The sequence below is a fragment of the Schistocerca serialis genome, chromosome 2 (assembly GCF_023864345.2).
Source record: "Schistocerca serialis cubense isolate TAMUIC-IGC-003099 chromosome 2, iqSchSeri2.2, whole genome shotgun sequence".
Lineage (NCBI taxonomy): Eukaryota > Metazoa > Arthropoda > Insecta > Orthoptera > Acrididae > Schistocerca > Schistocerca serialis.
This window is the reverse complement of record NC_064639.1, coordinates 1,155,785,498-1,155,804,459: the sequence shown is the minus strand read 5'-3', so window position 1 is coordinate 1,155,804,459 and position 18,962 is coordinate 1,155,785,498. Positions and strand designations below refer to the sequence as shown.

Here is an 18,962-nt window from a genome sequence, read left to right as displayed (position 1 = left end):
TCCACACAGTCAAATGCCTTGGAGAGATCACAAAAAATACCAACTGGCCATAATTTTTATTTTGGGCTTGTACTAATTGATGGGTAAATGTGTAGATAGCATTCTCAGTCGAGTAACCCTTCTGGAAACTGAACTGTGACATGCTGTGTAAATTATTTTCATTTAAATGTGAGACTGCTCCTGAATATTTTAGAAAATGAAGTCAGCAAAGATATTGGTCTACAGTTATTCAAGTCACTCTTGTCCCCTTTCTTATGAAGAGGTTTGACAATTGTATTATTCAATCTGTCTGGAAAAATTCCCTGTGCCAGCGAAGCATTACATATATCGCTAAGGACTCCACTTATTAAATTAGAACAACACTTCAAAATTCTGTTAGATACTCCATCAACACGACATGAGCTCTTGTTTTTAAGTATATTTATAATTGCCTTAATTTCAGTGGGGGATGTTGGTCCTATTTCTAAAGGCCTAAAGTCCTGGGGAACGCGTTTTTAACATATTTTTTTGCGTCTTCAGCTGAAGCCATTAACCATATTTTAGCTGCTACATTCGAAAGTGATCGTTAAAAATACTTGCAACTTGTGAATTATCGCTCACAACATCATCATTCGGCTTTATTGCTATGGTATGGTTTGCGCTGTCAGGCTGCCCCGTCTCCCGATTGACAATATTCCATATAGTTTTAATCTTACAATTCGCGTTATTAATTTCTGTCAGAACACATAACCTTCTCGACTTGTTAATGACTTTCCTTAAAATATTACAGTATCTTTTGTAGTAAACAAGTAACGTCGGATCCTGAGTTATTCTGGCCTGCCCATATATTTCCCTCTTCCTCTTACACGATATCTTAATTCCCTTAGTACTCCCATGGCTTACTTGACTTTGTAATGGCTTTTTTGGATAACGTTTCAGGAAAGCAACTCTCAAATATTGAGGCAAATTTACGCTGGACTAAATGGAATTTGGCATCAGCATCATGTTCTGTGTATACTTCATCCCATTCTACCTCTTCTAGGCTGCACTTACAGCTCTGTATCCTGTTCGCATCAATAAGCCTCCCTGCCTTGTATGAACCTGCCTGAATCCAGTAAGGTGCTATATTTGTTACTTCCATGAACTGCACATCATCATCAGATAGAGCGTTAACAAGTGGGTACACATTAATTGTTAAAATAACTATGTGCCTGTAAAAGGATTTAAACAGAATAAGAAAAGAAGGCTTCTTCAGAATCTTTAATGAACAACATGGGCATAACCTGCTTTCTTTTCTTTGGGTAGGAAATGTGTCTTCTTTGAAAGAAGACAATTTGAAGTGCGCTGCATGTCACTGAGATTCATGTTTTGACAGAGCGTTCCACGAGCATTAGGAAGTTTAGAACCTGTGGCGTAGGGCGTCGTTACTGGAATGAGTTGCGGGGCATAAGCTATCCACATCACAGCAGACTCTCAAAGCGTACGCCACAAGGCGTGGTCATGTGCAGCACGCCACTAAGACACGTGATTTACACACGTTTCACGGCCCACCTGTAACGCACCTGGATCATTGTCCACACGTCGTAACGTGCTTCCCTCCTTGGCAGGTGTTCGTGCTAGCCGAGGTCGACCACCGCCCACACGCATGCGCAGTAGTGGGCCGGTTACACACCCACCTATGCACTGCTGCAAATATACTGTACGGTGGTTGTTGGCTGTGCGGAAATTGCTCCCGGTACAAGAACGCTGCTTCGCTCCCATTGCCGTATGTCCAACCGAACACGAACGGGATGTCGTGTAGTCCTTGTATTCAGTAAAGCACCGTGTTTCACTGGACACCAGCTACTTACCCTGGTTCACTGGTCACAACTCGCAGCCCTGGTGTAACCATGTCTTCGTAGCCATACGGGGCATGCTGTTAACTTTAATGACCGCAGGTGTTATCTGTGTATTACACACCGACACATGTTTGTATTCGTAGTGTTTGTGTGGTAGTACAACAGTCTCCAAAGAAAACACGTCACTATAGTACACTGCAGTACAGGTATATGACACCACGCTGCATGAGAGGCCCGTTGTATTATTTTGCTCATTGGACACTTCTCAAATAGCTGTAGATCATTGTGAATTCGGTTTGGACTTCTGTATAAAGTTTGGTCGAAAAGTGTTAATTATCACCCTCAAAACAGTGAAGTTACGTAATTAGTAGTTTGGTTGCAGATATGTTATTGTTGTGGTCTTCAGTCCTGACACTGGTTTGATGCAGCTCTCCATGCTACTCTATCCTGTGCAAACTTCTTCATTTCCCAGTACCTACTGCAACCTACATCCTTCTGAATCTGTTTAGTGTATTCATCTCTTGGTCTCGCTCTGCGATTTTTACCCTCAGCGCTGCCGACCATTACTAAATTGGTGATCCCGTGATGCCTCAGAATATGCCCTACCAACCGATCCCTTCTTCTAGTCAAGTTGTGCCACAAATTTCTCTTCTCTCCAAATCTATTCAATACCTTCTCGTTAGTTATGTGATCTACCCATCTAATCTTCAGCATTCTTCTATTGCACCACATTTCGAAACCTTCTATTCTCTTCTTGTCCAAACTACTTACTGTCCATGTTTCACATCCATGCATGGATACACTCCATACAAATACTTTCAGAAATGGCTTCCTGCCACTTAAATCTATACTCGATGTTAAGAAATTTCTCTCGTTCAGAAACGCTTTACTTGCCATTGTCAGCCTCAATTTTATATGCTCTCCGACCATCAAAAATGGTTCAAATGGCTCTGAGCACTATGGGACTCAACTGCTGAGGTCATTAGTCCCCTAGAACTTAGAACTAGTTAAACCTAACTAACCTAAGGACATCACAAACATCCATGCCCGAGGCAGGATTCCAACCTGCGACCTTAGCGGTCTTGCGGTTCCAGACTGCAGCGCCTTTAACCGCACGGCCACTTCGGCCGGCTTCTCCGTCCATCATCAGTTATTTTGCTCCCCAAATAGCAAAACTCATTTACTACTTTAAGTGTCTCATTTCCTAATCTAATTCCCGCAGCATCACCCGATTTAATCCGACTAAATCCCATTATCCTCGTTTTGCTTTTGTTGATGTTCATCTTATATCCTCCTTACAAGACCATGCCCGTTCCGTTCAGCTGCTCTTCCAGGTCCTTTGCAGTCTCTGACAGAATTACACTCTCATCGGCGAACCTCAAAGTTTTTATTTGTTCTCCATGGATTTTAATCCCTACTCCTATTTTTTTTTTTTTTTTTTTTTTTTTTTTTTTTACCGATGGCTCTATGTTCAGATTGAATAACGTGGGGGAGAGTCTACAACCCTTCCCAATCACTGCTTCCCTTTCATGTCCCTCGACTCTTATACCTGCCATCTGGTTTCTGTGCAAATTGTAAATGGCCTTTCGCTACCTGTATTTTACCGCTGCCACCTTCAGAATTTGAAAGAGACTATTCCAGTCAACATTGTCAAAAGCTTTCTCTAAGTTTACAAATGCTAGAAACGTAGGTTTGCCTTTCCTTAATCTATTTTCTAAGATAAGTCGTAGGTGGCAGATACTAGTCTGCAGTACTGGGACACAGTGAAACATCAGCATCACGCGCCGTACCGCTCCGCATCTGTAGAGGATCCAGAACAGAAGGCCGAGTCTACTGACGAAGAAGGGCGTCGTGTTTTATTTAGTTTTTTAGATTTGAAGGGAGCAACGCTGCAACAATCCATGGTAAAAAAAGATGGCGTGTGACGAGGGCCTCCCGTCGGGTAGACCGTTCGCCTGGTGCAAGCCTTTCGATTTGACCCCACTTCGGCGACTTGCGTGTCGATGAGGAAGAAATGATGATGATTAGGACAACAAAACACCCAGTCCCTGAACGGAGAAAATCCCCGACCCAGCCGGGAATCGAACCCGGGCCTTTTTTTTTCCTTCGATATAGTTCGTTGCGTTTGGTCGCGGCGGACGTCACAAGACATCGGTTCACGTTGATCGTTGGTTCCTTGACTCGCCTTTTTTTATTACAGAGAGCACGCAGCCCTCTGACCGAACACGCTGAGCTACCGTGCCGGCGGATTGACAGTCTGTCGCGCTGACCACTCAGCTACCGGTGGCGGACACAATCCATCGTGATTGCATGGAAGTGTTATGGCGACAACGGACTGTTAAATGACACACTAATTAAGAGCCGAAGACGCATCCCGTATGCTCGAACAAATCTGAATGACGAGTACCGAAGTGGCAGACCATCTCTTTGTGACGAACCAGAAACGCTCGAAACCGTATCGCAATCGAAACGATAATGAAAATGATAAAAGTCGGTCATGGATGAGTATTCAACATTTTTCACGACATTTTGAACAAGATAAAGGTCGCCGGCAGTTTGATCCAAGCGACTGCTTACATTTTTTTGCAATGCCACGACTGTCATCAGCGTTGATGAAGCGCGGGTTGTAATAACGGAGGAAATGCTCAATGCAGGAAACGTCGTCGAATTTGTGGAATTTACAGCCAATCAATGAATGGAAAACCATGCACTAACTGAGATGTGAAATGTTTTTAACCAGCGGTTCGCAATCACCAATTCTGGCGAAGGCTGGCCTCAGAAACTAAACTCCTCAATTAACCAGAAACGTCCGAGCATATATTTTCTGATAAATAAGGTGGAGGAGGAAGCAGCAAATGCTGTCTTTGAATTTACAAAGTTGCCATTGGACTGCCTCTTTAAAAAAGGAAGAAAATATGCATAGATCTTTACAAAGGGTTAAACGACCATGTAAGAATAGATAACGACTCCAGCGATGTAACATGTTAAAAATCTTTGGCTGTGTTACATGAAATCGAGGGAGAGAAATGAAATGTTTTAAAATGAAGGAAGAAGTGTAATCATTTGCCACAGTAATCTTGTAAAACAAGAAAAGGTAAAAATGAAAAGAATGACGAAGAATAAAAAAAGTTTAAAGTTGGCTATATAGGCCTACTAGCCAGCGCATAGCCAGCGCTGAGTCTGAATAAAATGGGAAGGAATGTTGCAATACCATACACACACACACACACACACACACACACACACACACACACACACACACACGTAAACGAAGGAAGGAAGGAATGTTGTAATCACAAAGCTGTCAGCAGTGTCTTCCCCACTGTTGCAGCTTCCTTTGACCATCGGAAATATCACGTCTGAAATATTGGTGGTCGTAAACACCACGTTGGCGTCACGGGTCACGAAGCCCACGGCTGGAAAGCCAACACCGACGTGCCGCAGCCGCCCGTCACCGCCACCGCCCCCTTGCCACGCCGCCCACGTGCTGTCGCTAAAGGTTATCAGTGACTCTAGGTCAGTAGAAATTAGCAAACACAGTAGATGAAGATCAAGGGACAACAGTTCACAGACAAAGGAATATCTTGAATTGTTTTCGCAGTTGTGAATCACGACAACTATAAGCTTTTCAAATGCATCATCTGCTCCGAATCTCTCAGTGGCGTTCCCTTAGTGCAACGGGTCCATGAAAACTGTCACATGCTCACTCTAGACGGAGCTATTGTTTTGTTTATGTGGGTTCCTGGTCTGACGGTCGTACGGTCCGCTACCTTTTTGGCCCCGGTGAGAAATCAGAACTAGGTTATTGGACGTACCTTAAGGATCGACACTGTGCACTTGTTCGCAAAGCCACACACATGCAGTTCTTTCCCAGTTTTCTACGGAGCGCCTTTCATGACCCGCCTTCCAGCTGGAAGGTCCAAGCCGTGAGATGCTGATGCTTCTTTTGCTGACATGATGTTCTGAATGCACTACAAACGTAATCGCCATTAACATTTCGAGAAGACACATTTGGGTGTTCCGCCAGTCGGAAGGCGCTAGCGTCTCCTGGAATTCTGGCACATAGGCTAATTTAATAAAAAAATTTAAAAAAACATAATAAATAAATAAAATAAAAGTATACCTACAAAAAACGCAAAAAACATAAATGCAATAAAATAAACTAACAAATGCTTTCACTTTCATTGCTACTCGATATGTTCTTCCGCCCTACTTTCTTCCTTTTCTACACCCCTGTAGTAAGAGGTTAGTTGTTTTAGGATAGGCGTAGATAGGCGCCAACGCCTGAAGAGGTTAATTTTATTTTATTTTATTTTATTTTTATGTTAGGACATAAGTGGCGGTGGCAAGTAAACTTTTTTAGTTTCGCTTTCCTGTCCAGGGGCAGGAAAAAAAAAACACCAATGCGACGGCTCGCGGCAAGCGGGGAAATCCGGTTTGGAGACCCGCTACGGCATAAATTTTCACTGTAGTGACTCCATTAAACAGCTTATTTTTTGTTTTGTTTTGTATTGTTTTGTTTTGTGGTGCGAAAACGAATAGAGTCTTAAGCGCCCATGTCGAATCTGTGAAACACGAAGACAAAAGGCTCAAATGTCTCTGAGCACTATGGGACTTCACTTCTCAGGCCATCAGTCCCCTAGAACATAGAACTACTTAAACCTAACTAACCTAAGGACATCACACACATCCATGCTCGAGGCAGGATTCGAACCTGCGACCGTAGCAGTCGCGCGGTTCCACCTTGAAGCGCCTAGAACCACTCGGTCACACCGGCCGGCGTGGAAGTTGGTCTTCAGGCCCTTGTGTGGAGTTGAAATCACCACCGAAGACCATTTCATCCAGAGGACCCTCAAAAAGCGGCGTTACCTCGTCATCAAAGAAGGTGTGTCGATCACGACGTCGACTGGAGCCGGACGGCGTTTATACATTGAGGATGCAGACACCGAACAGCGTGATAGCCATACCTCTAGCGTTAAGAAGGTACACTGCATCTTCAGCAGTGAGTCCAGAACGGAGGAGGATGGCGACTCCACTACTGTTGTTAGAACCATGCAAGATGTGTGCGGTGTAGCTAGTGGGGGCGTAAATGGTCTCTCGGAATATTATCAGTTTGTGGGGAGCCCATTTCAGATTCATCGTTGCGATGTGGTAGTGTTGCGGGTGTGCTCCCACCACTTGCACAGATGTTCCATCAGAGATGTCCAACTGGCATGTAACATCCGACGCAGTCACTGTAGCCGCAATCACTTGGTAGAAGGTGGGTCCAGCACCTCCATGGGGCACTGGCTGACAGGAGGGCCACAATCTCGATCTGCTCCATCGTCGACATCATCAGCCCAAGAGACTGGAACAAGTGGGAAGCTACTGTCGCAGTCATCGAGGGCGAGTTCTGGTGACACTGCTGTAACGGGATTCCAGGGACTCTCCCTCCATGGAATCCATTGTCGTCGGGTGGGAAAGTTCCTCAGGTGGGACATCAGTGGCGGCTACTCCTGTCCTCAGGGTGCTCGAAAGGAGATCACTGTCTTGTACGAGGTGCATTCAAGTTCTAAGGCCTCCGATTTTTTTTTCTAATTAACTACTCACCCGAAATCGATGAAACTGGAGTTACTTCTCGACGTAATCGCCATGCAGACGTACACATTTTCACAACGCTGACGCCATGATTCCATGGCAGCGGCGAAGGCTTCTTTAGGAGTCGGTTTTGACCACTGGAAAATCGCTGAGGCAATAGCAGCACGGCTGGTGAATGTGCGGCCACGGAGAGTGTCTTTCATTGTTGGAAAAAGCCAAAAGTCACTAGGAGCCAGGTTAGCTCGATGTGCGGGTGCATTGTCTTGGTGAAACAGCACACGCGCAGCCCTTCCCAGACGCTTTTGTTGCAGTGCAGGAAGGAATTTGTTCTTCAAAACATTTTCGTAGGATGCATCTGTTACCGTAGTGCCCTTCGGAACGCAATGGGTAATGATTACGCCCTCCCTGTCCCAGAACATGGACACCATCAGTTTTTCAGCACTGGCAGTTACCCGAAATTTTTTTGGTGGCGGTGAATCTGTGTGCTTCCATTGAGCTGACTGCCGCTTCGTTTCTGGATTGAAAAATGGCATCCACGCTCATCCATTGTCACAGCCGACGAAAAGATAGTCCCATTCGTGCTGTCGTTGCGTGTCAACATTGCTTGGCAACATGCCACACGGGCAGCCGTGTGGTCATCCGTCAGCATTCGTGGCACCCACCTGGATGACACTTTTCGCATTTTCAGGTCGTCATGCAGGATTGTGTGCACAGAACCCACAGAAATGCAAACTCTGGAGGCGATCTGTTCAACAGTCATTTGGCGATCCCCCAAAACAATTCTCTCCACTTTCTCGATCGTGTCGTCAGACCGGCTTGTGCAAGCCCGAGGTTGTTTTGGTTTATTGTCACACGATGTTCAGCCTTCATTAAACTGTCGCACCCACGAACGCACTTTCGACACATCCATAACTCCATCACCACATGTCTCCTTCAACTGTCGATGAATTTCAGTTGGTTTCACACCACGCAAATTCAGAAAACGAATGATTGCACGCTGCTCAAGTAAGGAAAACGTTGCCATTTTAAGTATTTAAAACAGTTCTCATTCTCGCCGCTGGCGGTAAAATTCTATCTGCCGTATGGTGCTGCCATCTCTGGGACGTATTGACAATGAATGCGGCCTCATTTTAAAACAATGCGCATGTTTCTATCTCTTTCCAGTCCGGAGAAAAAAAATCGGCCTTAGAACTTGAATGCACCTCGTATCTGCTCCACTGCCTGTGATGCCACATGAAGAAGTGACGTTTGACTTCTCCTGTTTTCGGAACGATCGCTGCTTTCTGAGGTGCTGTTCTGTATCAGAATGTGAACGATCAGTGTCCGCGGTCGCGCCCGTCTGAAGAAAAGCAGAGGTAGGCATCGATGTCCGTCGCAGCAGGTGGACTGGTCATCGAACTCTGGGGAGCTGGTGGTGTTGTAGCCGTCGGAGGAGATGGTGCTGCTGAGGCCGTGGCAGCACCGTCATTGCCAGTGGGGAATGCAGGTGGGAGAACAGGCGGCGCTTCCCGAAGTGACGCATCGGGGCTGCGTACGGCTGCGGCGTATCTGTCTGGTAAAGCGTCGCTTTGGGAGCTGAGTCAATAGTCGGCACCTGGAGCAAACGGCGGTGGATACAGCCGGATCGAATATGGCCCTCTTTTCCACAACCGGCACACGTCCGTGGCTGGCCATCACACATAACTATGGCTCGCACGCCACCTATCCGCAGATAGGATGATACATGTTTGGAGAGTTCGATCTCGATTTGGCGGACATCATTCAACACGTGGTATGTCGTGAACGTCTACCATTTTTCTGAGATGTGGCCCACAACATTGCCGTAGTGTCAGGAAGCTTTGACGAGCACGTCTTGTGGCATTTCTTGCATTTGAGTCCGTGTGTGTGTTGTCGAACTACCGCAGCACATGCTTCCTTCGTCATCATCTTAATATAGACGATACTGCCAGTGTTAGAGAAGTGAATACCTATCACTTCCTGGGGGTCCAGACGTGGCTCTTCGTAAATGAATTGTTCAATTTCATAAACGCGTGATCGTGCATGTTTGGCTTGGAATGTTACTGTAAGGGTCGCTCGCCGGTAACAGTGCGCCATGTGGTGCAGTAGTAATGGACGCTACACAACGCTAAATACCGCGACACCGAAGTGAACAAGTGCGGTGTGCTGTCCGGCTTTCGGAGCCGGTCCGCACGCGACCACAGCCGATAGCCGACTGCTGTTAGGCTATGCAAGCACGTTTCACGGGGAAAGACCCAAACTTCTATACGTCGTCAAACCTGTGTCTGCCACCTGAAGTCGTACATTCATTATATTCTCGCACAGGGGATGTATTTTAATTGAAAAGTCAGAGGATAAATACGATATTGCAGTGCCTGTGTTAATTCAACCAAGAAAAATGTGGAATGTGATCGTGGAGAGGGTAAATCGGATTCTGAGTAAGCTGTAGTCAGTGACAGGAATTAGAATCGGAGTTTAATGAAGAAACACTTATAGTCTGTGATGAATTATATCACACTGAGGGTGAAGTAATTGAGAGTCAACATATTATTAAGAATGACAGTAAGATGGTGGACACAAAGGAATTACAGACACTGGCTGCGAACGAGCATTCATTGAAATCAATGGAGGAGGTTGAAAATTTGCGCCAAACAGGGATTCGAACCCGGGTCTCCTGCTTACTAGGCAGGTGCTCTGACTGCTGAGCCATCCGGAATAGACGAAATGGCGCGAGTAATGAGGATAATGGGCATGAAGCACAATATTAGTAGTGTGCAGGTAAGTTGAGAACTTGGGTGTGACTAGAGGCGTGCGAGGGTAGTCCGTGCAGTTGTAATGATCACTGTGTCCGTATGGTTCAATGGTCAGACAATCTGTCTAGTAAGCAGCAAACCCGGGCTCCAATCCCAGTCTGGCTCAAATATTCAACTTTCTCCTTTGATTTCAATCAATTCCTGCTCCTAGCCAGTGTATATAATTCCCTTGTGCCTTAATTCATAACATGTCCGAAAGAACAGTCGCCACACACACAGACATACTCTCTCTCTCTCCCTCTCTCTCTCTCACGCAAGACTGCAGAGTGGTGGTGTGCGCCGGAATAGGTAAAGTCAGTTTGGTTCAGTTTGTGATTGTATGAAAGTACGGCGAGGCCGTGAGGAATGTGTGCCAGAACTATTGCCAGTAAATTACTGTGTCTTTCGCTTACCTGCTTATACTCTTAGTGAGTCTCTCCTGATCTGCATTTTCTGGAGGTCGATATGGTAGTGGTAGTTCTGTGTGGCTGGGTTGTCTGCGGGGGCTAGATGACGGTAGTAGTAGATTGTAGATAATTACAGTGAGTCAGGTGTTGTCTTGGTTTATTTTAGTGTGGCTTAGTAAAGTTATTAACGACCTGAAGCTAGGTTGTTCTTTTGTTTGGTTCCTGCTTGTAGAGTTAATCGCGGGCAGAAACAGTCTATTATGTAGTAGAACTCTCTTGTACAATCATTTTGGGTCCAAGTAAAATTATGTTATTTATGTATTGTGTGAATGTATTTTACTATTGTTCCTCATTGCAAGATAAAACTGTTGTATTTGTGTTAGAGTGGCATGTTTCCTTGCTGTCTTGTATCATTGGGGTCACGAAGTTATTGTTGATGGAACTGAAATTGAGCGCAAATTCTTAATATTCGTATGCGTCTTGGTGTTGTGATACACGGTTTAAAAAAGGAAATATGAGTTATAAGCCAAAGCTTGCACAATTTCCAGCCAAACTCCATTCCACCCAAACCACAAAAGGATCCACCCAAAGCAACGTCTTCAAGGAAGTGGGCAGACGAAACAGAAAAAACCGACGATTTCACGTATGTGGTGGAAACCCCTGAAGCAACAAAAGAACCTTTCATAAACTACACTGTAGGAAATGCTGCAACGAGCCACAAGTTTCTTAGAACTGATTTTATTTTACCGTCTGTAGTTTCATGTCTGAGCCCATCGTCAGAGAGTAGCACCGATTTCTTGGTTAGTTTTACATTTGAGTCCTAAATATAAGTTTTTGTGATTATATAATTTACAAAAGGATCTACATTTGTTTTCTAAATTATACCGAGGAGCCAAAGAAACTGGTACACCTGCCTAATATCGTATAGGGCCCCCGCCATCACGCAGAATTGCCGCAACACGATGCGGCATGGACTTAACTAATGTCTGAAGTTATGTTGCAGGCAACTGACACCATGACTCCTGCATAGCTGCCCATAAATCCGTAAGAGTGCGAGGGGCTGGAGAACTGTTCTGAACAGCACGTTGCAAGGCATCCCAAATACTCTCAATAACGTTCATGTCTGGCGAGATGGTGGTTAGCGGAAGTGTTTAAGCTCAGAAGAGCGGTCCTGGAGCCATTCCGTAGCAATCTAGGACATGTGAGGTGTCGCATTGTCCTGCTGGAATGGCCCAAGTCCGTCGGAATGCACAACGGACATGAATGAATGCAAGTAATCAGACAGGATGCTCACGTACGTGTCACCTGTCGTATCTAGACGTATCTGGAGTCCCATATGACTCCAACTGCACACGCCCCACACCATTACAGAGCCTCCAGCAGCCTGACATGTAAAGATTCATCAGGTTTTCTCCATACCCATACACATCCACCCTCACGATACAATTTTAAACGAGACTCGTCCAACCAAACAACATGTTTCCACTTATTAACAATCCCATGTCGGTGTTCACGGGCCCAGGCAAGACATAAAGCTTTGTGTCGTGCAGTCATCAAGGACAGACTGTAACAACAACGACGCTGTACTATTGTACATATAAAAAAAATTTTTCTTCTGATTTTTCGATACATTTGTGTAATTGATATTCTATTTTCATTTCTTTTTTGTTCCATGCCATTATGTTAAGAAAACTGTAAACAAGTTTCAATGTGAATATTAATGTTTATGTCAAGCAATATTGTAATTGAATTGAAATGTAACAAATGTTGAAACCGTTGTAAGACGCTTAAAATTGTAACTGTGCGTCTGGTCGATACGTAGGCAATGTGTTAGGATATGTAGAATGCAAAACCTCGGGTGAATACCCTGTCTCTAAGGGAGCGGTAAAAGGTGGATGGAAGGCGAGCGCGGGAAAACGCACACGGGCACTGCACGGCACAACGGGCTCAGCAATAGTAGTTGGAGTTTGGCACTGGTTTGAGCAACACATTCTGGAGCGAGGAGGCTCTCCTGGAAGACGTAGATTCACTGAGCCTCGGGTATGCCGTTCCAACGCCCACAAAGCATGGCAAAATTCCATAAACACTAAATGGAAAAGTATTGCGACGCTAAGAAGAATTAAAGTGCCGATATGTCAAGAGCCATAGCTGTGGTTGTGTGTGTGCTCCCTGCCTCGCCATCTCGCCACCCGCCAACCGCCGCATCGATACTAGGAGGTTGAAACTTTTAGTACTGTATTCGTATGAACTGTGCAATAATAACCTAAATTTTACCAGAACTTTCACATCATTTAATTATCCTCATAACTAACCTAGACAGGGTCCTTTCCAAATATTGTGCAATCCGATTGTCCCGAAATGAAGTTTTAAAATTTGTGTTAATAATAATTATTTAAAGAAGTGTTTCGTTAATGAACCAATAAATGAATAACGAAAGTTGAAAGGTGGCTACACTGAGCCACTGCGCCAGAGATTGCGCCAAAGAGTATTATCAAGCCGCCTCCACAGTGCTTGTCGAGAGCTCGTAGTAGTCAGTGCCTGTTAAGAACTCGTAGAAGTCAGTGCTTGGAGAGAGCTCGTAGTAGTCAGTGCCTGTTAAGAACTCGTAGTAGTCAGTGCCTGTTAAGAGCTCGTGGTAGTCTGTGCTGAGATGTTGTAGCAGAGAGTGTTTGTTGAGATGTGCTATTAGGCAGTGCTTGCTGAGATGTGATATTGGAGAGTTCTGGTTGAGATATAATGTAAGGATTAGAGTGATTTTCATCAATATAAATGAGGTAACTAACTCCGTTTGTTTTTAATTTCAGTATCCTAAATAATGCGTCATTACAGGTTCAGTCAACAAAGCATCTGCCGTGTGTTCTTGTATTAGAGTGTAATTCTGCTTTCCTTACGCAATTATCGTATTTCTAATTTTCTTTTATCACGTCAGTATAATTGGTATTTAAAAATTCTTGTCTTGTTGAAGAAGAACCGTGCCAGATGTGTACGTTGAGTCACACTCCCACACACAGAACAATTACATTTGTGCTTGGGTTTTGTAGGTTTTATAGTTGCTGGGGACTTAATTAATTAATTGTGTTAACGAAAAATTTCATTTCATTCTTGTTGTTGTTCTTTGCAGTGAGATAGCGTAATAATACTAGTCAGGGCCAACCGATTACGAGACACAGCGTAATTGGGCAAACAGCTACTAAAAGCTAAAAAAAAAATAATTTCATCATATTTAATTAAGCCCCCATACACGTGGCGACCGCTGCTTCGGATCGTCCCTTGGAATTCTTCTGATTGTAAAAATAGTAGACCGTAGTATTGTTGTAGTAATTTGTAGTTAGTAATTGTAGTCTGTATTGCATGTGTAGATTTGGTAATTGCCATTCTTCTAATGGTATTTTTCAAAATTTAAATTGTGGTCTTGTCTACGGGTTTGACAATTTAGTGCAATTATTTCAATTGTTCGATTAATCGTGTTTGAGGGAAACATTTCATGTGAATGGTATTGTTGAAGATAAGGAGTCATTGTGTATAATTTTCGTACAGTGACGAGTTTTGTATATTTTGTAAAGGATTACGCGATCAGTAAAACAGGCAAAAATGATGAATAGTCAGAATAACGAAATTGTTGACATGGCGAACTCGCCAACACAGGACAACAGTATGATGAATAATGGTGTTGAAAACAATTTAATAAGCAGGGAAAATAGTCCGGAAACAGTTCAAAATTTTTCACAATCGAAAAATTCTCAGATTGCGTGGTTAACGACAGAAGAAATGGAGCAGTTAATGAGTGCAATATTAAATTTGAGATCTGAATTAAAAACAGAGTTAGACTCACTACGGTCTGAATTAAAAACAGAGATGGAAGCAATGGCAACACGGTTAAGTTCACGAATAGGGACATGTTTCAACATGAAAGATGAATCAAACAAAGAAATTAGAGAAGAAGTGCAACCAATTTTGAATGCTCACAATAATAGTTTAATTTCAACAGAAATTAGACAAGAGGAACAGGACAGAGAACGGGAAGAAAAAGATCGCGTGATAGTGCAAAAATATTCAGAGTTAAATTTACAACGAGCACACGATAAGGAAGAAATAATTGATAGAATCGAGGAATTCGTACCAAATGACAGAATAAATAACTTAACGCAACAGTGTGAACAGTTAACTACTAAATGTGACAACACCGAAACCCGAGTCGCGACATTTACAGAAGACGTAAATAAACAGAAAGAACAATTAAGTGACTCATCGGAAAGAGTTGAGGAGATCTCAGATAAATTGACAAGTCTTAGTTTAGCAGAGGGGTTTGAAGAAAATAATTTGTTTCATTTACGGGATGCGACAAGAGAGCGCCAGGCGCGCGAACTTGACAATAATCGTCATTGGGACTGGGACAGACACGGTAGGTCTTTGTCGCCACGAGGCGAAAATTTTGACTATAAACACTTTTTGACTGTCCGGAAATTTAAGATCTTCCGCAATTCTAAGAATGACATACATCCATGTGCATGGTTAGATCAATTTATGTACGCACTTCTACCAAATTTGCCACTAAGTCACAAACTTGAAATTATGTGCGGCTATTAAAGTCCTCAGGGGATTCACTACTCTAAGTGAATATGTGCCGTAGCGAGCATAGGGCCCCGAGCTGTAGTGGTGCTACTTCTCTTTTAGTTTTCTGTACCGCTGCCCACTCTTTTACTATTCTTTGCATCTGTCAAAACAACTCTTCGACTATCAATCTATCTAGTGAGTAAGTAAACAATAACCGGATTTGACTAATTTACCTAAATGTGATTTCGGAAATTACCGTTTGGACTTACTGTATCTTCAGCAGCATTCATTCGTAGTTTAAATGAAATTTTACCTGTTTATCTTCGTGACAATATTACTTCATATGTTGATGATATTCTTATTGCCAAACATTCTTGGAGTGAACACAATAAAATTTTGGATTCATTATTACGTATTTTTGCAAGAGTTGGCATTACTGTGAACTTGGAAAAATCTGAATTTGGTCGTTCTCAGGTGAAATTTCTCGGTCATATTATTTCTACAGAAGGTATTCTTCCTGATCCAGAAAAAGTAGACGCTATTCGTAATTATGCTGTTCCTACCACAAAACGTGAGGTTCGTAGTTTTCAAAATTTTTGTGGAATGATATACTTTTAAAAAAAATTTTGTAGAATGACATACTTGTGAGAAACTAACAGCTACATGTAAACATGCAGAGAATACAAGGATACCGCGCTGTGTTTTGGCGGCGGCATATACTCAAAGCAACAGTCAAGTCTGCGCGCCGCACAAGGCAGTCGTTGACCGCAAACAATTGCTTCCTACGTCACGCGCCTACAGCTGATCGAGCGCTCAGTGCGAATGCACTGACAGCCGTAAACAAATACACAGTCTAAAGTCTCCGATTAAATTCAGTATAAAGCTATAGTGACTTGATAAATTATGTTATTAACATTCAGTATTTTTCAGGATACGGTTCTATAAAATATTTAAGAACTTCAGGTAAATTCTGTGTGTCTCCGACGTTAAGAGGACTTGCTACCGAGAAATTTTCAGGAAGAATGTAATTTCGAAGAAGAAAATAATAAACTAAAAAGGGTAACTATTAATTGAGTTTATTTTTCAGGTAACATATTTCCACTTAGGTACGTACTTTAAACGTAATTTGCTGCTCGCGATTACGTGATTCATACTTTGTGCTAATTTCATGTTCTATGAATTTACGTGTGAAGCGACGTGCTTGCGTACATTTTCTGATTTTTGTCAATGTTGTATTAATGAACAGGATTGTTATTTGTATATATTATGCATCGCTTGGCTGCTATGCTTTTTCACTGATGTCATATTTCTTTAATTATGTGCCTGCTGTGCTTATTTATTTACATTATAATTGTAACCTGATTTATTGTGCTGATGTGTTTAGGTATGTAAGTTATACTTTGTGATTTATCTGCTTGCGCCTTCATGTTTACTTATTAAGATGACATATGAACATTTATTTGCTTATGCTGATATGATGCTAGTGACATGTTTACTGCTTTGCGTATGGATTGCATATTTATACACATCTGTTGTTGCCATAACTACTCTTTAATTTGGTGTATAGAAATGCTGATGTACAGTGTACGAATATAGAGTTTAGGTTACACTATGGTATAGGTTATAGATTGTTCGCTTGGCAGAGCCTCGTTGTAAGGATTGTGCTGTATCCACTTATTGACATTCTGTTCTCTACTGGTATATTTACTCGCTATTGCTTGTTTTGCTTACGCTAAGTGCCTTATATTTTTAAGATAAGAAAATGAACTGCTATAATTCGACGAACGACATTAGTACAAGAAACTTCGTAGAAGTCACATGAGCTGGAGGTTTTATGAAAGCTGTATCAATTTATGCTAATAGGAAGGAAGCTACGGCGTGACATACCGAAACTAGGTTTAGACCATTGACAGTTATTACACTGCATTTTTCGTGAGCAATTGAAATAGGAAGTGACACTTGACACAAGAAATACTCCACATGTTTGCTTCTGTTTGCCATAATTCTTGAAGTGGTGTACACACTGTGAAATATTATGATTATTCACACTCCGTAATCGTACTTAATTACTGAGAGTTATTCGAGCTAAGTCTGTTAGAGGTCATGTATGCATTTCTTTGTTTATAATTCATAATGAGTAGAAGATTTGGGTCAGACGGATTACACAGAGGTTGTGTGTTGACAATGTGTCTTCAGATTGTATGGGAGGATGAACTGATGTTTGCACTAGGATTTTATCTGTACTTGTTCGAGGAGCCTGACTAGAGGAAAGAGTTGTGTTGGAAGTGAGATGATATTGGTAATAAGGTTTATATGTATCGACGCATTGAAGAGGTATTATTGAGGTATTATTGAGATTGTGTGAAGTTGATGATTATTGGAGTTTTGGTGGATAAGAGGTAAAGTAAGTGAGGAGCATATATTGGCAATAAGGTTTATATGTATCGACGTATTGAAGAGGTATTATTGAGGTATTATTGATATTGTGTGAAGTTGATGATTATTGGAGTTTTGGTGGATAAGAGGTAAAGTAAGTGAGATGCATATTTTTTTTGTTGGTCTTATGGAACAAGGAGGATGAAGATAGCAGACTAGAACACTAAAGTAGAAGGAAGGAAGTCTATACACACACTTTGTTAAATCACTAAGCAGTATATACTTTTTTTTGAAGAGAGGAAGTATTTGCATATCTTGGCTCACTGACAGTTGTTCAATAACAGTACATTTGATCTGGCTTGGCAAACATTGGTCTTGACATGATGACTATGACGTTGACCTAACTATTATTGACTGTTATACATTGCTGCCACTACTACTTGATACACATGATGAACATCAGATTTTGACAGAATTACATTTACACAGTTAACACCATTCAATTACACAGTACTACTTAATGTGGATGAAAGATGAATGAGTGTGTTTTGTGTGTTTTCCTTTCCTAATCCTACCCACCTATCTCGTAAATATTATTTTATTTGTTTGTAGTGGCTTGCACTGACACCCATAAATATTATAGGTTTACTGATATTTGAGTATTTGTAATAGTTAATATGAAAATTATCTGACATCATTTGTGTGTTTGTTATGATTTGTATGTTTAGTGTAAAAGCATTTGTATGTGCATTCAAACTATTGTTCATGCCTGGACTGTCTGATTAGTCAGGGTAAATATTATGAACTGTTACCTGCACTTTTTCAACATAATGTGTGACACTTAGGAATGATTAATTTCTGCTGATGAACTGTGTGATCAGTGATAGTGAATATTATGGACTGTTACTTGTACTTTTTCTACATGATTGGTGCCACTAGGACATGTTTAATTTCTGCTGATGAACAGTGTGATCAGGGATAGTGAATATTATGGACTGTTACTTGTACTTTTTCTACATGATTGGTGTCACTAGGACATGTTTAATTTGTGCTTATATACTCTGATGAACAGTGTGATCGGTGATAATGAATATCATGGACTGCTCTCTGAACCTGCTCATCATTGCTAGGTGTAACTGATGGACTACTTGTATGGAAATGAAGTCACTTGCTGCTGTCTGCACCTACTCAACATTGCTGGGTGCCACTGATGGACTGCTTCTACTGAACTAATGTGGCTTGTTGCTGTGTGTACCTCTTCAACTTTACTGGGTGCAACTGATGGACTGCTTCTACTGAAATGATGTCACTCGTTGGTGTCTGCACCTGCTCAACATTGCTGGGTGCAACTGATGGACTGCTTCTACTCAAATGATGTCACTTGTTGGTGTCTGCACCTGCTCAACATTACTGGGTGCCACAGATGAAACTGCTTCTACTGA

The 18,962-nt window shown here is 42.4% G+C and overlaps 1 non-coding gene across 1 annotated transcript; it reads right to left on the bottom strand.

Moving 5' to 3' along the window:
- Window positions 1-10,032: 10,032 nt before the first annotated feature.
- Trnat-agu (transfer RNA threonine (anticodon AGU)) lies at window positions 10,033-10,107 on the bottom strand. The gene has a single exon. It is a non-coding gene; the product is annotated as a tRNA-Thr (tRNA).
- Window positions 10,108-18,962: the final 8,855 nt, after the last annotated feature.